The sequence below is a fragment of the Arachis ipaensis genome, chromosome B9 (genome assembly GCF_059453495.1).
Source record: "Arachis ipaensis isolate K30076 ecotype BB chromosome B9, ASM5945349v1, whole genome shotgun sequence".
Classification (NCBI taxonomy): Eukaryota; Viridiplantae; Streptophyta; class Magnoliopsida; order Fabales; family Fabaceae; genus Arachis; species Arachis ipaensis.
In genome coordinates, this window is record NC_142444.1 from 24,751,107 (window position 1) to 24,766,812 (window position 15,706).

Here is a 15,706-nt window from a genome sequence, read left to right on the forward strand (position 1 = left end):
GACGAGTTGAGATAGGGGCGTTTTCTTAAATTCATTTTACTTTATTTCAAGAGTTGTTATAAGTCAATAATAGTATGAAAATATATTTTTATAATTACGTGAGTCTTATGAATTGAATTAAATTGTTTGAATGGCTGTGATTATTTATTTGATTGATTTATTGAATTATTGAGGAAGCTGGTTATTCTGATTTGATGTTTTAGTTTGTTAAGTTGGTCAGCGTTGAATTGATTTTCCTTGAATTACTGGAAAAGATTTAATGTTAGAATTTAGTTTAATTTTGGAAATGTTTAATTTTAGAAAAGATTCAAAATTGGGATTTGGTTTGATTTTGGAAAGGATTTGTTGATACTTGAAGCTAGTTGGGAACGTGTTGGAAAATGTGATTTTGATAGGACCCGTAAGAGTGGCATAATTTGAATTTTAGAGGAGATGTTGCCCAAATTTTTATAAAAAAAAAAACTAGAGACTTCGTTCAAAATAGTTATTTAGAAAGATTTAGACTTTTAAGGATTTTATAATTTGAGTTTTGGAGTTTGATTTATTTAGAAAAGAATGAATTATGTTTTGAATCTAAATTCTTGAAGAAAGTAATAAGAGATATGATGAGAATGAATGTAAGAAATGAAATTGAATTTGATTGAGATACCTGTGCAGTAGCAAGGATTGTGGTTTGTCCCTCTTGCTCTGTGTCAATGTTTAAGATTTGATGATAATGATGATTGATTTAGACTGAATGAAAAATGAATGTATGTTTGAGATGCCTGGGCAGTAGCAAAGATTGTGGTTCGTTCCGCTTGTTCCAGGTCAGTGATTGTGACGCCTGGGTAGTAGCAGCATTAGTAGATTATTCCACTTGCTCCAGGTTGAGCTTTTAAACACCCGCCTGGGTAGTAGCCGCAGTAGTGGTTATTCCACTGGCTCTGAGTTGAGCGGGTAGTAGCAAGGGGGTTGTAGCTCAAACCCACTTGCTTCGTGATGGGTGTTTCAGTCCATGGTTAAACTACCAGAACATGTCGGGTTGGCTTTATAACCGACAGATGATATGATAGGCTATATGATAGGCTTTCATCATATGCATTTGTATGCATTGTTTGGTTGCGAATTTGTTTTGGTTTGCCTAACTGCTTAACTGTCTTTAACTGCTATCTGAGCTACTTGCTATAACTGTTATCTATACTTGTGTTTTCCTTGTCTGTTTTTCCTGTATTTGTTCTGGTGTGATACTTTGAGATTAAGTTTTGGTGTTAAATTGATGATAGTGTTGGTTGATGGCATGATTGGCTTCTGATTGAGATTTAGTAAAGTATGAAAAATCAAGCTGGTTCAGCATAAACTTAATGAACCTATGTTTAATAAGAAAAAAATGAGTTTTTGAATAGATTGATTATTCATACTATTAGGAAATTTTTAATTTTCTTTTATAAGAAAAAATGAGTTTTTGAATTTCTGGATACTTAATTACTGAGTTTGAAAAACAGTTTTCCTATTAAATATCTTCTTATAACAAATTTTGGAAATCTATGGTGAGACCATGTGGTTAGGTTCTCACCCCCTTACAGACTTCTCTTTTCTAGAAACGGACGAAGAAGCTTATGAAGAGTTGTTGAGTTTAGCTTATGCAATATAGATATATTAGTTTAGTTATTATTATTCTTCCCTCGCCATTAATATTATAATTTTGTAAGAGGGATGGGAGTTGTATGAGTTGTATGTATATAATATGTGTAAGTTACTTGAGTAATAAGTTATGTATATTGGTATATGCTTGTTTATTTTCAAGATAAAGTAGTTTTCTTTTTTCGGTTTTCAAAGAAATCAGCGGTACGATTTCGAGTCAAAGGCTCCTATTATATTATTAAGTATATGAAGTCGTCGTAATACTTCTTGCTATCAGAGTGGCACAGCCGGAAGCGTGACATTCTGATAGTAAGGATGTTACATCAATTCTAGTTTATAGCCACAAAACCCTAATTACCCAGATATAAAAGGATTATATGTCACGTATCCCGTTAAGTCTACGTAATTAGTAATTTAGGAGAAATTTACTTTCAAGCTAGTATTCAAGTGAGATAACTCTTCCAAGAATCATAAGAACGCATATAGAATAAGGGTTATTCTTCCGATCTACCCAGATTCATAAAATGAAGAATGAAAGTAATTCTTGAAACTGAATCAATAAATTAATTAAAATAGAAAAATAATAGTCTTAATCCATAGAAATAAACAGAGCTCCTAACCATAGAAATCAACCTTCTTTTCTTCCTCTATCCACTCGTTGTCTTCCTTCGCCACAACTTCTCCATTAGCGTTTTTTTTAGTTGGAACGTCTGGTCCGTTGAGAATAATCTTCCAAATGTTGTAGTCGAGTGAAAGCACGAAGATTCTCATTCTCTCTTTCCAGTAGGAATAGTTGCTGCTATTGAAGTAGGGAGGTCTATTATTTGACTTCCCTTTAGTGAGAGTGAACGCCATGATGTTAGGACCCATATTGTTGGCCATGGATCTTTACTCCAAGCTGTGAAGCTTGACTCCTTGAGACCTTGCTCCTGATACCAATTGATGGTACTGATTGAACTTGAGAAGGGGGGTTGAATCAAGTTTGCATAAATTCAGCTTTTCAAGCTCTGTTTTTGCGGAATCAGAAATTGCAGGAGATTTTTTCATTTTGTCTCATGTGCAGAATAGAAAAGGAGAAGGGAAGAAGTGAAAGAGACCAGCATGTATCTTGGTTCAGATTCTTAGTGCAATGAATCCTACGTCCAGTCTCCACCACAAACTATGGTGGAATTTTCAGTATAATCCACTTATTACATTCACCAATACTATTGAATTACTCTCTAATTCAACTAGTATCTACCCCTAAGCTTTCTTCACCAAAGCGTAGCAACCCAAAGTGTTGTCCCTACTTGGAAGGGGAATCTACACAAATTCAAACTCACCAAGTGCTAACCCAACTTGGCAAGGGGAACTAATTGGTAGCACGAATCCCCACACCTTTGTACTGTTGTACCAGCAAGTGCACTGGGTCGTCCAAGTAATACCTGAGCTAGTCATGGTCGATCCCACGAGGATTGTGACTTGAAGCAAGCTATGGTTATCTTGCTGGTCTTAGTCAGGTGGAATCAGAAGGTTGTTGGATAAACTTTGAATGATTATATGTCATATATAGAGTTGTAAGAGTAATGTGCGAAAGGGGTAAAACCAATTGCATTAAATAATAGGAATAGAGTTGAAAGTTGGAGTTGCTTCGCCTTTCTGAATTAACTCTGGTACTACTACTCTCCTTGCTTATGAGCGATTTCTTCAATGGCAGGCTATATGTGATTGACACTGGTTTGAGCAGCTGCCAATACTCTTCTGGATCTGAACCCCAAGTTTAGTATGGATCCATCTCTACTTGAGGGTGAAACGCGTACAGTCCATTCTCCTTTCTGATCCTACTCAAAACGCTACAGATAAGGTCGGATCTTCCGGATCAGAGAATGTTGTATCTTTGTGATACTAACAGTATTCTGTCCAATTTCCACCTTTCTTATTCTTGATGGGACGAGGGGGTGGAAATTTTTCAGAATGGTAGATTTCTCTGTAGATGTCCACAAGAAAAACTTGGAAAGGAGTATAGTTATGATACCTTTGAGGCTTGTCCGAGCTATACTCATCTTTTTTCTTTGTCTCCTTCTCCTTATCCCGAGCTTGATAAGGTGGATTTTGTCTTGGAACTGGTTCTCTAAGTCGAACATTCTCTTCCATGTTGATATACTTTTCTGCTCGCTCCTGTACTTCATACAGGGAGATCAGAAGTCGCTTTGATATGGACTGAGAAAGTGGCTCTTCTCTGAGGCTGTTAACTAGCTCCATTATCACTGCTTCTGTAGGTAGATTTTGAATTTTCTAACAAGTTTTGTTGAATCTTTCCATATAAGCTCGGAGAGTTTTTCTGACCTCTTGTTTGGCCCCTAAGAGACTAGGAGTGTGCTTAACTTTGTCTTTCTGAATTAAAAATCGGTGAGAAACTTTCCTATCTGATATTGCGTCTCTTCTTCAGCATCTTCTCTCCGTTTCTGGTAATACCCCTACTGCTTTTTCGACCCCTCCAGGTAATTTTAAATGGTATTTTGACTCGGGTTGCTTTAATCACATGTCTCCGTTGCGTAATATTTTCTCATCCCTGTCTACCACTACAAATGGACCTTCTATCAATACTGCAAATGGCTCCCTCTTGCACGCAACACACAAGGGTTCTATATCCCAGTCCACTCTTAATCTTCCTGATACTTATTATATTCCCAAATTAAACTTTAATCTTATTTCTGTTGGTCAACTTGTTGATCTGGATTTTGATGTCACTTTTTCCGCTTCTGGTTATCGTGTACAGGATCCTTGAACGGGACAAATTATCGGGACTGGACGTAAGGTCGGAGGGTCACTTTTTCCTCCTGTACCAAATCTGTATGCTGCTTCTTCTCCTTCTACCCTTCACTTATGGCATCAATGTCTTGCCCACACCTCCTTAGGAAAACTGTGTCCTCTTGTGTCTCAGGGTGTTTTGGGTCAGGTCCCAAATAAATCTTTTGATTGCATTTATTATCAAACTGCCAAACAACCTGCTTTATCTTCTCACAATAATTCCTCTATTGCTTGCTCTTCTTTTGATCTCATTCACTCTGATGTTTGGGGCCCTGCTCCCACTGCTTCTATGGACGGAGCTCGATACTTTGTCGTTTTCATTGATAATTATTCATGTTTTACTTGGGTTTATTTGATGACTAATCGCCATGAGTTACCTCAGATCTATACCAACTTTGCTACTATGATTAAAACTCAGTTTTCCAAGGTCATTAAAGTTTTCCGATGTAATAATGCTATGGAATACCGTGATTCTAAACTTTTAACTTTTTTTGCAGAACAGGATACTTTGTCTGAGTTTTCTTGTCCTGGTACGTCTCAACAAAATGGCAAAGCTGCGCAAACACCGTCATATTCTTGACTCCGTCCGTGCAATGCTTCTTTCTTCTTCGTGTCCTGAGCGTACTTGGGGTAGGGATGGCAACACCGCCCGAACCTGCGAGTACCCACCCCGCCCCTACCCGCTCCGGGCGGGTAATCACCCGCCTCGCACCGGGGCGGGTTTTTAGCGGGGCGGGATCTTGGGAGGGGCGGGGCGGGGTCGGGTTTAGGTAGTACCCGCCCCGGTATATATATAATATATATCATTTTAATATATAATATGTATAATATATGTAAAATAATTAGTAAATGATTAATAATATTGTATCATATTTAAATTTTTACTTTAATTTATGTTATGTATGTGATGATAGTTATATAAATTTTGAAATTTAATTTTATTTGTTGGATTTTAATAATTATAGGGGTGGGTAGAGGCGGGGCGGGTACCCGCAGGGGCGAGTTAGGGTTCAACGTTTTACTACCCGCGGGTAGAAGCGGGGCGGGTTCTACGCGGGTTGTTGTACGGTGGGGCGGGGTCGGGTAGAGCAAAAACCCGCCCCTACCCACCCCGTTGCCACCCCTAACTTAGGGTGAAGCTGTTCTTACTGCTGTTCATGTTATCAATAGACTCCCTTCTTCTGTTCTTAGTAATGTTACTCCCTTTGAGATTCTTTATCATACCTCCCCAGATTATAGTTCTCTTCGAGTTTTCGATTGTGTATGTTTTGTTCTTCTTCAGCCTCATGAACATAGTAAACTTGAACCTCGGGCTCGTATTTGTTGTTTCCTTGGTTATGGCACTAAACATAAGGATTATCATTGTTAGGATCCTCTCTCTAAATGTATTCGTATATCTCGTCATGTTGTCTTCTAGGAGCATCACATGTTTTCTCGGTTCACATCCTTTGAGTCCATTCCTCCTACTCAGTCACATTTTTTCACTAACCCCAATGTTGATCTTTTTCCTAGTGATGATTCTATAGGTTCTATCTCGAGTGACCCTCCACAGCCTCCTGTTCTTCTTCCTTCTCCATCTCCCGATGATTCCAGACCGGACGATGATCCTGCTCCTACCGTCATGCCTCCTCATCCCACTTATTCTTCTAGGGTAAGAAATTTACCTCCTCATCTTCTTGATTATCATTATTTTTCTACTATCCTTCATCAACATGAACCTAATTCATTCAGAGAAGCCTCCACAAATCCACATTGGCAACAAGCAATGCAGGAAGAAATACAAGCACTTGAAAAAGCACACACTTGGAATTTGGTTGATCCTCCTTCTAATCAGAAAGTTGTGGGAAGCAGATGGGTATACAAGATCAAGACTCGCTCTGATGGTTCTATTGACCGTTATAAGGCATGATTGGTTGCTCAGGGTTGTACGTAAGAATATAGTATTGACTACGAAGAGACTTTTGCTCCTGTTGCTCGGCTCACATCTGTTCGAGCTCTTCTTGCTATTACTGCAGTAAAAAATTGGTCTCTCAATCAGATGGATGTGAAGAATGCATTTCTTAATGGAGATTTAAAAAAGACGGTCTATATGAAACCCCCTCCGGGTTATCCTTGTCCTTCTAATAAAGTTTGTCTCCTTCACAAGGCACTCTATGGACTTAAGCAAGCTCCTCGTAAATAGTTTGACAAGTTTAGCACTACCATATGCAATCTTGGTTTCACATGAAGCCCTTATGAGAATGCTCTCTTCATTCGTAAAAGCGAACATGGAGTTGTTTTTCTACTTCTGTATGTTGATGACATGATCATTACTAGAGATGATGTTGATGTTATCTTTGATCTCAAGGGATCCCTTCAGCGTATATTTGAGATGAAAGATCTTGGTTCTCTCAGCTACTTTCTTGGTCTAGAAGTCAAATCCATCGATGACGGCATCTATCTCTCTCAGGCTAAATATGCTTCAGATATCCTTGCTCGAGCCAGAATTACAGATAGTCGCACTGAATCTACTCCTCTTGAGCCTAATGTTCGATTTACTCCTATGGCTGGATAATCCTACTCTTTATCGACAGCTAGTTGGCAGACTTGTCAACTTAACTGTCACCCGACCAGACATTGCCTATCCGGTTCATGTTCTTAGCCAGTTCTTGTCAGCTCCTCGTACTACTCACTATGCAGCAGTTCTTCACATTCTTCACTACATCAAAGGCACCCTATTCCATGGCCTTTATCTTTCTGCGCATTCCTCTTTATCCCTTCAGGCGTACTTAGATGCTGATTGGGTTGGTGATCCTACTGATCGTTGTTCCACCACTAGTTATTGTTTGTTTTTTGGTGACTCTCTCATTTCCTGGCGAGTTAAGAAGTAAACATTCACTGCTCGATCAAGCACCGAAGCTGAATACCGTTCCCTTGTTGATACCACTGCTGAAGTTATCTCGATTCATTGGCTTCTCACAGACTTTGGTGCTTCTCAATCATCTCCAACTTATGTTGTTTGTGACAATTGCAGTGCTATTCAGATTTCCCATAATGATGTATTTCATGAACGCACCAAACACATTGAGATTGAATGTCACTTTCTTCGGCAATGTATCCTTATTGATGCTGTTCGTCTCATCGCTGTTGGAACACTGGATCAGACTGCTGATATCTTTACAAAGGCTCATCATCCGACTCGTTTCCGGACTCTGTTATCCAAATTCAAGATGGTATTCTTAGCTCCCACTTGAGTTTGAGGAGGATGTTAAGAGAATAATTAGAATCGAATAAGATCAATTAGTATCATTTGTATTTATATAGCGTATCTGTATATTAATTGTAGGATTCTACGCCTTTATTACTTTGATTCCTCTAACAGATATATATACGCTTGTACATTGTATTTTTCTTCAGACTGAATAATACACAAAACACTTTCTTTAGTTTGGTCTCTTGTTTCTAACATGTTAAGAGAATAATTAGAATCAAATCAGATCAATTAGTATCATTTGTATTTATATAGCGTATCTGTATATTAATTGTAGGATTCTATGCCTCTATTACTTTGATTGCTTTAGCAGCTAGACATACCCCTTGTACATTGTATTTTTCTTCAGACTGAATAATACACAAAATACTTTCTTTAGTTTGGTCTCTTGTTTCTAACATGGTATCAGAGCCATGGTATCCTCCTTGAAGAAGATATGTTGTTTTTCTTTTAGTGAAATCACCGTATTTTTCATACTTTTCCTCTATTCCATTTTTCTTGTATTTTGTCACTTCTTTGATGCTTTTTCACTTCACCGACTAGCCTATTTTCTCCGTCTTGTTTCTTTCCGAGTCGAATGATCAAACACCAATGTCATCCGATGTTTACCTATTCTTATGGAAAGATCATATAGTTTTCGCTCTCTTTCGGCAGTTTCATCTGCGTTCCCTCGTGGCAGTTCCGTTTGCGTTTCGTCGTGGCAGTTCCGTTTGCGCTTTCCTTTTGGAAGTTCCGTCTGCATTTTCTTGTGGCAGTTCCGTCTGCGCTTCTTTCCGGTTGTTCCATCTGCACCTGTTCTATCAATTTATGCATTTTTTTTATTTCGTTGTTTTCAATAAGTTTCAAACTCAAGTTGTCACTTGAGTTTTATGAGGGATGTTAGAATATAATTAGGATCAATTAGAATTATTTAGTATATCTGAATATTTATTATAGAATATTACGTCTTTATTATTACTATTCTCTTAGCACCTATAAATACCCTTCTATATTGTATCATTCCACACAACTTGAATACATTCAATAATACACAAATCCTTTCTCCAATTTAGTCTCTTGTTTCTAACAGATACAATGTTACCTGCAGAGTTTCAATTCTTGATTCCAATTCTAACAAATATTTCATTCTTTATATGGCTATTACATGCAATTTTTAAAATTTTCCCCCATGATTTGCTTTATTCCCTGCCAAAAACAAATAAAAATAAAAAAGAATGGTTGCAAACTATATCTTTTTCCTTCAGGGATGATGCAAATGACTTCCTAGTGCAGCTTTTCGAGTTGACTAGCAAACTTATGGAATGTTTTAGATGTTTTGTTGGAATTTTTCATGTAAAATCTATAAGATTTATAAGAGCTGAACTTGTTTCTTTTAGATATTTTATTGGAATTCTGCATATTAATTCTATCTGCTAATAAAAAAAAACATGCAAGCTAGTTTGAGTAGCGCAACTTGAAATGATGGATAATGTTGTGATGCAGTTGTTATTCTCCCTGGGATCGTTTGAGAAAACCAAGGGTTATTTCTTGAAGCATGTAATTGCGGGATTGGCACCCAAGGTGAACGCATAAAGCGACTCTAAATTATGATGTGGTGCTATGAACAATGAGAATTTTATGTATTTGTGATTTGAACCTTATTTAGACTAGGAAGGTATCCAGGGTTGTGTTCCCCCAATGTAATAAAATATGTGATTTGTTTGATGTTATATTTAAAATTATGATCGATTATCTAAATATTTTTTATTTATTAAAAAATATTGTATAATATTATTATATATTTATTTTTATTTTATAATATTTGATTAATTTAATTAAAAATACAGGATATATATATATATATATATATATATATATATATATATAAAAGTGAAGGAAATAAGATTATACTTATATAGAATAGTTATAGCTATATAATGGTGCTATGTTTTTAAAGTGATATGGTAAAAAAGATAAATGTAGTCTATTTTTTTGAATTTTAAGTATGAATAATAAAAAGTGTATCATATTTTAAATGTCAAAAGCGTAATTTTTAATATAGAAAAATGTAGTATTTAAGAATAGACAACAATCGAATAGACATTTTTTACTAAAACGTATCTAATATTAAAACAACATATTTTTTGTTAAAAACATTATTTTTTTTTAATTACATTTTATAAGAGTAGTTGAATGGGTGATTACTAACAAAAGTATGTAAATTGAATATGTATGTTGTGGCATTATATTTTATACCCTCATTATAACCATCGTAAAACATTAAATATCTGTCAGAAAAATTCTAAATATATTGGTTTCTAATATGACATATTGATGCATAGCTCAAGGAGTGATCCATTTATACCAAGTGCGGGTCTTGTTAGAATTTTTATTTTAATGATAGTCTAATTTGTTAATATAGAAATTAATTTGGGTGGTGTTATAAATATTAATTACTTATATTGGTAGTTAGTTTGTTTTTTGATGAAAAGAACATGATTGTTCATAAATTTTATAAAGTTTAGGTTTCTAATTCTAATCACATAACAACAAAACAAACACATTTTTATTTTATGTGGCTTTGTGATTCAAGAATTGGAAGTTTTAAATTAAATCAAAGAATTTATTGGCAATGAATGGAGGTACACAAATTACTGATTTTTTATCAGAGCAAAATTATCTCTGCCGTGCCATTTCAAAATTTAATTACTGTGCATTATTTTGATTGATTGTTTTTGTTCATACCCTGCCCCAAACACTATGGCCCAGGCCCAAGCACACTAAAAGGCCCAATCCAAAGATTGGCCTTCACCACCCACCGATCTGGTCAGAGGAGGTCGGATTCAACACAAAGAAGTTGGGCTCGAGGGATAGTTGGCAGATAACGCTTATTCAAATAAGTAACTGCTCCTAAAATCTCTCAACCCACTTCCAGGAGTCATATCCCAACTACCTTAAGATAAAGGGACGGTTATTCACCTTAAAAGGTGGAACTACTCCAACAGTGGTTATTGGATCACCACTATAAATACATTGACACTCTTCAGGTATCACTAAGTTCCAATACTCTCTAAAACCTGCTTACCCTCTTTGCTAACTTAGGCATCAGAGTGTCTTTACAGGTACCACCCCCCATTTTTTCATACACACAAGTCGGACAGCAGCTCATAGACACAGATCAAGTCGAAGACCACCACCTCTTAACACTTGTACCAATCTAACAAGCCCAATCCACTAGCTTCAGGTTACTCACGTAATAGTTTTCAAAAGAAAAATTAATAGTATGAAATTTAGAATAAATTAGAGAAAATCATTGAAATTAAAATTGCCGCACCATAAAAAAGGAATAATAAATAATACTCTCAGAAGTAATCTTCTAAATTTGTGTCGTAGTTGTTCTTTATAATAGTATAATTTTCGTGATTCCCATAAGTTTTCTTATTCTTGAATAAAATAAAAAAAAGAGAGAAAAAAAAAAGAGAAAAGGGAAGACGTGGAAGAGAGAAGACCGAAAGAACTTGTTTCAATGGATGGATTTTGTTTATTATATAATATTAAATGCTTGCTACTTTCATGTTGAAGTTGTTGGCTTCAAAATTTAATGTTGGCTTCAAAATTTAAATTTGTTATAAAAAATTCAAACTTTGTAGGAGTGAGGTTTGAACTTGGATCTTTTAAATATTGGCAAAATGTTTATCCACTAGATCATCTTTACTTTTGATATTATTTATGTCACTGAATTTATTTATTTGATGATTATATTTGCATGCAATATAAATTCTTCCGCTGCATATCATATTGTGATTAATATATGATTTATTGAGGAGTAGTCACAGCATCCTTGATAATAATTATATTTAAAGAAATCACATAAATATTAATATGATATATTTGTAATTGTTGTGGATTATATAATGAACTTACCCACAGAAATTTATTATGTATTATCATATGTTATGAATTTTGATATGTCTATTTAAAGTTGAGTAATGTTAGCATGATTTATTATTTGCAGTAGTAATAATATCTGAAACTGTATCTGAAGTTCATTTGTTAAGTGGTGACAACTATAAAGAATGGAAAGACAATATTCTCTTTCACTTAGGGTATGCAGACCTTGGCTATGCTCTTCGTAGTGAAGAGCCTCCGGAACCTACTGATGCTAGTTCTCAAGCCGAGGTAGCATTATACGAACGGTGGGAGAAATCCAACCGTTTAAGTATGATGTTCATTAAGTCTCGTATCTCAGCTAGTATCCGAGGTTCAATTCTTGATTGCGGGAATGTCAAGAATACATGAAGGCTATTGATGAACAGTTTGAGCCTTCTAGTAAGGCACTTGCAAGTATCCTAATGGCACAATTTTCATCCATGAGACTTACTGGCGTAAGAGGTGTGTGTGAACATATCAAGAGGTTGAGAGACATTGCAGCACTACTGAAAGCTTTAGAGGTTGAGATCTCTAACATATTTCTGGTGCATCTTATTCTGAATTCTCTTCCTGCCCAGTACGAACCATTTAAGATTTCTTATAACACACATAAAGAAAAATGGTCCATTAACGAATTACTGGTGATGTGTGTGCAAGAGGAAGGAAGTCTAATTCAAGAACTTGGTGAAAGTGCACTATTAGTGACAAATGAGGGTGGTAAAAAGCAAGCTCATAAGAAGAAAGGAAAGTATTGCATCCCATCCTATGAAGAAAGAAGGTGCACGATATTTCTTTTATAAAAAGAAATGACACATGAAGAAAGAGTGCCCAAAATTTAAAAATTGGCTTGAAAAGAAAGGTACTAACCTTTGTGATCTTATTCCTTCAGTATGTTTTGAATCAAATTTTGTTGAAATATGTCATGACACTTGGTGGATTGATTTTGGTGCTGAAATTTATATTTCAAATACCATGCAGGGTTTCATAAGGAAAAAGAAATCGATAAGAAGTGAATTGAGCATCTATATGGACAACTGGATGCATTCACGACTTCACATGTAAAAACTTTTGGAACATTTAGGCTTGTATTAAGTACTGGTTGTATTTTAGATTTAGAAAAAACTTTTTATATTCCAAATTTTTCTAATATTTACCATGAAAAAATATTTTTATGGAATGAATTTGTTGATTTGACCGTAAAATCATGTCATATTTCTAAATAATATTAAGTACATATATCGATGTACTTTTCAGTATATGTTGTTCCGTTATTTTAAGCCATTTAGATATATATAGTAAAATATCTGAAAGGATGATATTGAGGGATAGATGGAAGTTACTGTAGACTTGTTTTATTAGCAAGGTTTTGAAAATCGGACTGGATCGGTCGGTTCAATCGAATTAACCGAAAACCAGTCATCTAACTGGTCCAGTTGACTTCCAAAATCGTCCTGAAAAATTTTTTGAAAAAACCAGTCAAATCAGTGGTTAATCGATGAATCGGCCGAATTGGTCGGTTTTTTAAAGGTACATCCTGGGTCCTAAATGGCGTCGTTTAGAGACGCGAAAAAAAGAAACTTGCATTCACTGACCGCCTGACTCGGTAACCCAATCCAACCCAACCCAACCCAACCCCTTATGCAAACTGGAGACCTCAGTCCCTTCATTCACCAGCCACCACACATTTAACCCTAATTTCTCTTCCAAGTTCCAATCTTCATCCAACAACGAAGGCTACCGTCCCTCCTAGTCTACCACAATCGACGTTGTCACTAGGCAGAAGAACCTCCAACGGGCAGAAGGAAGTCACCGTCGCGGATTGAATCTGCTGCAGCGGCATCGTCATCTGAAGTCTGAACTCTAAAGCTGGTCTGGTCGTCTGGTCGGCGTCATCTGCTCGTCTGGTCGGCAGAAGTTGCTCTGTATGTCAACGTCGTCGGAAGCTGCTCTGTTCGGCCGCTATGACCTAGACGCCTTCTCTACTCTCTGTTGCGGTGAGTTGTGCTAGTTTTTCAACTAATTTTTTTATTTTGTTGATGAATTATATGAATTGATGCAGAGTTCTTTATTTGGTTAATTATATAGATTGATGCAGAGTTCGGCTTCTGTATGTAATAGCTGCCGTATGTAATTCAATTTTGAATTATTTAGTTAATTAATTATTTGGTTAAATATATGTAATGGTTGCTGGAATTTGAATTTTGCTGGAATTTTAGATTTTGAATTTTGCTAGAATTGTTGTAATGACTGCTGTATGTATTATGTAATTCTTTAAATTTTGCTGTATGTAATTCACTAATTTCAGTAATTTGTAATGGCTGGCCTCTTGTATGTAAATTTAATTTTGATTCCGAAATTTTGCTGTAATTGACTAATTGTTGTAATGGCTTATGTATGTATTTCACTAATTTGTAATTTGTATATTGTATGTAATTTAGATGGTAGAACATTTTGTGTAGTAGAACATTTTGTGTCTGTCATTTATGTGCATTTTGATTTTCTTTAGTTATAAACTTTGATATTTGAAGTTGTTTATAAATTTTTTAGTGATAAATTATGGATAATTTATTATGTGAAATTGTCAAATTTTAAATTTTATTAGTTTAGAAATTATTGAATTTAAATATTTAAACTTATATAATGAATTTTTTTATAATTTTATTCTATATTAAATTAAACCAATTCAACCATAATTTAATTTTGATTAAATTATTAAACTATTAAACCAATCACTTGACCGATTTAATGATCGATTCGGTTTTTACAATCTTATTTATTAGAGACCATGGAGAAGATGAAATTCATTCTTCCGGCGTTAACCCAATCAAAGAGAAAGAAAATTATCATATTGTGTTGTGTAATGTGGCTTCACATGGTTAGGCATCGCTTGTGTTGGGTTAGTTGAGCTATGGTGGAAATAGAATGTAAAAAAAAAAAGTTCGCAGACCAATTTAAAACACATCCCAACTCGAACAATTTTTCGTTGGTATTAAATTTTTCTTTTGTTGTTCTATTTTGCTGCATTTTAATATTATTTAAAAGTGTCTTAATATTGTGTAGACAAAAATGTAATATTAAACACAATTCTTTTTTTTTTTCTATCATAATTATTTATCATCAAAGATAAATTAAAATAAACAATTAATATTAAATAAATATTACAAATAAGACAAACAATTCAAAAATTAGAATTGAGTCAAATCAGAATGAATGGAATTCAGCGGTTACACATACACATCGATATGGTCTAGATTTTATCAGCTCATTTTTTATAGGGTAAAATATTATTTATTTCTCAATGTTTGGATCAAATTTTAATTTCGTTTCTGTTGTTCTATTGTTAATGAAAAAATTTTTATATTAATAATCGTTGATAATTCAATTTTACTTCCATATTGAAATCGAATGCTATTGGCTCTTCAATATCGAATTATTTATATCAAATTTAATGATGAGATAACATTAAACTCGCTTAAAATTTTTTGGAATTATTGAAATAAAACATTTGAAAGTTCTTTGAAATGAAATAAAATATTTAAAACATTGAAGACTAAATTAAAATTTAACTTAAACATTAAGAACCAAAATAATATTTTATTTTTTTTATATTTTACGTTACTTAAATTTTTATCTAATAAATAATTCTTTGACAATCACAGATAAGTTATTTTACAGCAAAATTCCTAATAAGACGTAACTCAAATTAAGGTAAACTCATAGAATTCCTATAAACTCGATTTGTAAAGTTGTGCGAGTTGAATTCTATTAATATAAAAATAAAGTATATATAACTTTAATTATAATAAAATAAATTCATGGTAAAAAATATTTCTAATAACTTACCATTTATATTATAATAAAATAATTAAAGACGTACAATACTAGATACAAATTTAAAAATCAAAATTTAATAAATCATGAATGTGTGATGTTAGAAATCAAAATATATTATGTCTAAGTTTTTCTACTTTAAAAAATTTTGATAAAAAATATTTTTCATAAAATTATATATTTTGATAGTTAAAACTTAAAAGATAAAAAATAAGTTAAAATAATAAAAAAAGAATTTACCCAAATTTTTGTAAGTTTATGTGACTTTACTCAACTTACTTTGAGTTTATTTAGATTCGATTCAAT